Below are 6,701 nucleotides of genomic sequence, written 5' to 3'. Positions count from 1 at the left end.
ATATCAACTGAGGTCGTCATAGACCTTAATTCCTAAACTGAATGGTAACTTCCTGGTTGATTATGCCAACCAGGTTCTGCCACAAGACGAAGGGTTGGATTCCCTCAATATCTCAACTCCATACAATTCCTATTAGACCAAAAGATATCAAAATTTTTTGGTGACCAATTTCATTGACCCATGCCCAATTTAGCCATTGAGGGATGAGTGTTGCTCAACATATACCATAACATGTCACCACTGACAGGAAGAGTGATTATACATTGCACAATTAATGGGTCGACACCCAGGGAAGATACAAGGATTTCCACACCTGAAAGTCCAATCACACACACTGTGACCCACAAAACCTCCATTGTTGTCATTTCAATTCAGACTTTTCTGGAACTGGGATTTTGCATGGTTTTGCTTCCTCATTCCAATAGAATGAATCATTACCGATGGTTATGTCACTTAGATCACTCAGGAGCCATTTTGGGGATATTGTTTCAATGTCCATGGCCAGACTTTAAATCCTGAAGGGCTCCCACATCCCCAACAATTTGTCAGGTTAAAAGTGTTGGGCACCTGCTGGCCTAAAGTTATAAATCCATTTGGCCACCCCAGGCTGAAGAGGGGGGCACAAAAGTTTCCCCAGATATTGAAGTTGGTGAGAATGGTCAATCAAAACAATGTTTGTGATAGTCTGCTAAACGTCCTATAAATATTAACAAAGCAGTTATTAACTAAACTATACAGACAATTAACAGCTTCATCTATTCCTTCAAGCAGGTGTCAGAGATTCCATCTGGAAAAGAGAAAAAACCCAGACTCAGTTTGCATTAAGTAACTGGTCATAGATTGTTATTAGAAGGATGGAATAATCCACCTTGTATTGACTTTGTGTTCCTTCCCATGGGCATCTTTTGCTTTCCATGCATATTTGTTGAGGGGCTCAGCCAGTACGAGGGGAACGGTCCCAATGGTCGGTATTTCTACCAAGACTGGCAGACCAGGAGAGAAAACTGGCTTTTCTGGGGTGCTGGGAGTGTGAGGTTTGGGGATTAAATTTGGGGTTTGGGTCAAAAGGCATTTAGTTGGGATATCCAATTATTCCCCAGCAATCATTGACTTGGGGAACTGCATCCCAGAGTCGTTCTGCCCAGTGTGCCTTGTGAGCTTTTAGAAACCCTTTCAAAAGCCCATCAGTTCCCCCCACTATCCCATTAGCTTGGGGGTAACACGGGCTGTGAAATCCCCTCCTCACTCCTCCTTCCTTGGCACACTCCTGCCCCTTGGCAGCAGTGAAATGACTGCCCTGGTCTGACTGAGCAGACTGGGGGTTGGCAGAAAGCGAAACCAATTGCTCAGGGCCCGGCCTGGATGTTCTCCTGCTGCTCCTGGAAATGCCTCGGCTGGGACTAGGCCAGGAATGATTTCCACTCCCACTAATACTATTGTTTCCCCTCCGCCTTCCCAAGGGCTCCAATGGAGTCGCTTTACCAGGCCTCCCAAAGGGTCTTTTTCTCTCTCAGCTGCAGGGGGGTCTCTTCCATGGGGTGCCGCTCTAGCCGCAGGCAGCATTGTTCACAGGCCCAGAGCCAGGTGGGGCAAGCTTCCCAGTGACAGGCCACCCCCTGGCATGTGCCTCCCTGTGGGAATCCTTGGATCCTGCCTGGCCACGTTTCACATGCAGCCATTCCAGGAGCCTGTCCCTGTTTCCTCTGAGCTGGGCCTCTTTCTGCAGAGGGGCAATGCTGGCCAGTTCCTCTGAGCTGAGGGAGCTGGGCCTCGTTAGCTTGGAGAAGAGGAGACTGAGGGGTGGCCTTATTCAGGTCAATGGGTAAAAGCTGGAGCAGAGGAAGTTCCATGTGAATGTCAGGAGAAACTCTTTCACTGTGAGGGTGCCAGAACCCTGGGACAGGCTGCCCAGAGAGGTTGTGGAGTCTCCACCTCTGGTGACATTCACACCCACCTGGATGTGTTCCTGTGTGGTTTAGTCCAGGTGATCCTGCTCTGGCAGGGGGGTTGGACTAGATGACCTTTTGAGGTCCCTTCCAACTCCTGACGTTCTGTGATTCCTTGACCTTGGATCTCCCTGCACGTCTCTTGGAGCACCTCTGGCCCCTCAGGTTTCACCGGGTGTTGGTGTTTGAACACTTCCTTCTTGGCTTCCCTCCCCCATTAATTCCCATGAGAGCTGGGACCAGCAGCTCCCAGGAAGCAGGTACCTCTTTTGTGCCCACTGGAACTGTGGCTAGAGGAATCCCAGGTTCCCTTGGTTTGAGGCAGCCCTGTGCCCAAGCTGCATCCCCTTTCAGCCCCAGGGCTGCAAAGCAAGGATGATGTGCCTCTAGTCACTTGACATACTTTTTACCCTCCCCAAGGGGAAAGAGTCCCCTTCCTGTCCCTGTCTGGGGGTCCTGCCTCGTGTGGAGACAAGAAAAAGTGATTCTTCTGCCCAGCCCGTGTTTGATCAGGAGAAAGGACTCTGCTGGACAGAAGGATTTCTCCCCAGACTAGAGAACAGTTGGCAGGGAGGACTTCAGTGTCTTTCCAAGTTGGTTCCCTGGAGCTTCAGGAATACCTCAGAGGAGCTGAGGAGTACGTGACACCTTCACCTGCTCCTCTGCTGTAGCTGGGCTGGACTCCTGGGACAGTGGGAGCTGATGAAACATTACAGCACTGATGAGGGACAGCTCTGCCACAGAGCAGCTCCTCTGCCAAGCGCACAGGGCTGTGGACACTGCCTGTAGGCATCAAGGGGAGACCTGAGAGGGTGAGAGAGCTGCCAGATGCTGAGAGCTCACTGGAGGAGAAATATCCTCAGCACTCTACCTGTGAGTATGTCCGGGGTATATCTGTGGGTCCAGAGCAATGCAGGTTCTGTTCCTGGAGGGATCTCCTAAAGCTGGGACATGGGACAGTGTGTGGGGTCTGTCAGGAGGACAGGTTCTCTATAGGACCAGAAGGTGCTGCCTGGAAGGGATGCCCTTGTGCCCCATCAGAGGGACAGGGCAGGACAGCTCTCTTCTCCTGGGCATGGTTGAGGTGTGCCCAGAGCTATCCTTGTGAGCAGGGTCCTTGTGACCCAGGGTCTGTGTGCTGGGGCAGGGACTCTGCTGCTGCCAGGGTCAGCACTCAGCCTGCCTGCTGGGCTTTCCACAGGGATATAGACAACACCTCTGGGTTGAAGAAGTGACCCAGGGAAGGACAATGTAGGGTCCTTCTGCTGTAAGAAAGTGCTGCATGGGTCAGCTTTGCTCCCAGCCAGAGATGATCCTTGAGAACTTGCAAAGAGACTATTTCTCCAAAGGCAGAGTCTTTGCTTTGACTTTTCCTCTCCTGTGGGCTGTGCTGAGTGTGGTAGATGAGAACTTATTTCTCCCCTTGAGAATATGCAGTGAAAACTTGATTCTCATGAAGATGTTGGAGCCTGGGCTGAGCCCTGCACACACAGAGGTTCCCTGGGGCAGCGCCCTGATGCCAGGAGGGGTCTGCAGAGCAGAGCTGAGCGCAGGGCAGGTGGGATGAAGTCTGTGAGCACAGAGCAGGAGGTGAGATGGGCAAAAAGAAGGATCTGCAGGGACAGCTCCAGGCAGCAGAGACACTGTCAGGGAGGGAGCAGCTGCTCCCAGAAATTCCCTGGCAGTGGGGATTTGGGACCTCCCTGACACTTCCTGACACCCACCCCCTGGTTTCTGCCACCCAGCACAGACTCTGCACCCAGAGTTCCAGGGTTTCAGGCTGAGTCTTCTCCTTGGCAGCCAAACCAGCAGTTAGGAGAAACCCTTGAGTGCCTGTCTGTCTGTTCCTGTCCCTAAAGCTTTTGCTGCAGCATTTCCTGCTGTATCCCCTCCTGTCCTTGCTGCCTTTGTCCCACCATTACCTGGGGCTCTGAGCACGTCCATTGGTGGGGCTGGCACTGTGCTGACCCTCACTTCAGGACCCCCATTTTTAGGACTGAGGTTTTCCAGGCAGCTCCTGCTGGGCTGCAGCTGCCTCCCACAATGGCACCGCTCTCCCAGGGACTCTTGTGCCCCAGAGAGGAGCCCCATGCAGGAGACATCTCGGCACAGAGGTCGTGGCAATGCCACTCATCACCTGTGTGTGGGCAGCTGCACTGAGCCCTGTGTGTCCCTGGCTGGGAGCGGGGAGCTGAGATACTCCTTGGGTAGGATGAGACTGCAGGAGGGCTTTGGAGCTCTGCCCTGCGAGACTGGATTCCTCGGCTCTCAATCACGAGAAGATCAAAGCTCCAAATCTCTGCTCTGCCCTCCGGTGAAATTGGAGTGACAGTGCTGAAAAGCTCATTGCTATCCACAGGGGATTTAGTCTGAGATCAGGCCATCCTTCTATTTACTGACTGCTGCCAGGCAGGACTGAGTTCTCATGAGCCCAAAGCCAACCCTCCTGCCAGCAGTGGCATACTTAAGCCAGCACAAAGCAGACCTCCCAAAAGGGACCTGACAAAAGGCTTCCTGAATACAGGGACTCAATGTGAATAGGAAACTGTTTCCCTCAAAGAAGAGTTCCCTAACTTCTCACTACCTTTTTATCCTTTGTCAGGTCTCCACACTTGACAGCAGCAGATGTTGAACAGCAGCAGCTCCATCAACCAGTTTCTCCTCCTACCCTTTGCAGACACACGGGAGCTGCAGCTCCTGCACTTCTGGCTCATCCTGGGCATCTACCTGGCTGCTCTCCTGGGCAATGGCCTCATCATCTTCACCATAGCCTGTGACCACCACCTCCACACCCCCATGTACTTCTTCCTCCTCAACCTCTCTGTTCTTGACCTTGTCTGCATCTCTACCACTGTTCCCAAAGCCATGGCCAATTCCTTGTGGGACACCAGGGCATTTCCTACACAGGATGTGTGGCTCAACTCTTTTTCTTTTTATTTTTGCTCTCCACAGAGTACTATATTCTCACTGTCATGGCCTATGACCGCTACATTGCCATCTGCCACCCCCATGCACTACGGGACCCTCCTGGGCAGCAGAGCTTGTGTCCACATGGCAGCAGCTGCCTGGGGCAGTGGGTTTCTCCATGCTGTGCTGCACACAGCCAACACATTTTCACTCCCCCTGTGCCATGGCAATGCCCTTGACCAGTTCTTCTGTGAAATCCCCCAGATCCTCAAGCTCTCCTGCTCAGATGCCTACATCAGGGAGATTGCAGTCACTGTGGTCAGTGCCTGTATAGCTTTTGGGTGTTTTGTGTTCATTGTGGTGTCCTATGTGCAGATCTTCAGGGCTGTGCTGAGGATCCCCTCGCAGCAGGGACGGCACAAAGCCTTTTCCACCTGCCTCCCTCACCTGGCCGTGGTCTCCCTGTTTGTCAGCACTTCCTTCTTTGCCCACCTGAAGCCACCCTCCATCTCCTCTCTATTTCTGGACCTGGTATTGTCATTTCTGTACTCAGTGGTTCCACCAGCAGTGAACCCCCTCATCTACAGCATGAGGAACCAGGAGCTCAAGGATGCCATGTGGAAACTGATGACTGGATGTTTCTAAGCAACAACGAACTGCTCATCTTCTTATCACTGACCGTGTAACTCACATTAGGACCAGTCTTTATTTAGTATGGGGTTTAGTTCCTGTTTCTTTGTTTGCCTCTAGTTTATTTAAACTGGAATATGATGGTCCACAGTCATCCCATTGCTGATACAGTGTGACCCACACGCTGGGTAAGGATGGGCTGTGCTCTCTTTGCATCACGTCTGCCTGAAAAGGTGCACAAATTTTTCTTTCCTAAAATTTCTCCTGACATTTATTAAATATTTATAAGAACATTTTCATTGCCTGAATCATTTGACTACTTGTCTGAAATGGCAATGCTTTCCCACCATGACAGAACAGGAATTTCCTTGAAGTGTAACAAAAAGTCACAGAATCTTTCACAAAGTCCAACCACAGTCTAATCCTGCCTAGTCCACCTCCAGACCATGTCATCAAGCACAACATCTGCACACCTTTGTAATACTTCCAGGGATGGTTACTCCACCACATCCCTGGGCAGCCTGTTCCAATAGCTGGATACCCTTTCCATACAGAAATTCTTCCTGATGTCTAACCTAAATCTCCCCTAGTATAATTTCAAGCCATTCCCTGTCATCCTATCGCTTCTTATCTGAGATAAGAGGCCAACCTGCACCTCTCTATATCCTTCTTGCAGGTACTTGTAGAGAGTGATAAGGTCTCCCTCAGCATCCTGAAGACTAAAACGCCCCAGTTCCCTCAGTTGATCCTCACAGGACTTGTGCTGCAAACCTTTCACTGTCTACTCTGCCAGTCTCTGGACACAATCCATCATCTCAACGTCCTTCTTTTAGCAAGGGGCTCAAAACTGGACACAGCACTCAAGGTGTGGCCTCACCAGAGCTGAGTATAATGGAACAATCTCTTCCCTACTCCTGGCAGTCACACTATTCCTGATCCAGGCGTGGATGCTGCTGGCCTTCTTGGCCACCAGGGCACAGCGCTGGCTCATGTTCAGCTAACACCCCCATATCCTATACTTCTAGGGAGCTCTCCAGCCACTCTGCTCCAGGACTGTAACCCTGCCTGTTGTTACTGTGAGCAAAGCTCATGACCAAGCCCCATAAAGCCTCTGCCAATTGATCCAGCCTGTCCAGGTTGCTCTGCAGAGCCTTCCTGCCTTCCACAATTTGGTGTCATGTACCAACTTATTGAGGCTGCACTCAATCCCCTCATCCA

The 6,701-nt window shown here is 51.4% G+C and overlaps 1 pseudogene across 1 annotated transcript; it reads left to right on the top strand.

Moving 5' to 3' along the window:
* The first annotated feature begins 4,571 nt into the window (after positions 1-4,571).
* On the top strand, positions 4,572-5,498 carry LOC311202156 (olfactory receptor 14A16-like; annotated as a pseudogene). The gene has a single exon. The product of its transcript is annotated as an olfactory receptor 14A16-like (transcript).
* Positions 5,499-6,701: the final 1,203 nt, after the last annotated feature.

Source organism: Gallinula chloropus (assembly GCF_964237585.1).
Source record: "Gallinula chloropus genome assembly, chromosome: 29".
In the NCBI taxonomy this organism is placed as follows: Eukaryota; Metazoa; Chordata; class Aves; order Gruiformes; family Rallidae; genus Gallinula; species Gallinula chloropus.
Note: the sequence above shows the minus strand (reverse complement) of the source record. Positions and strands in the feature narration are given on the sequence as shown.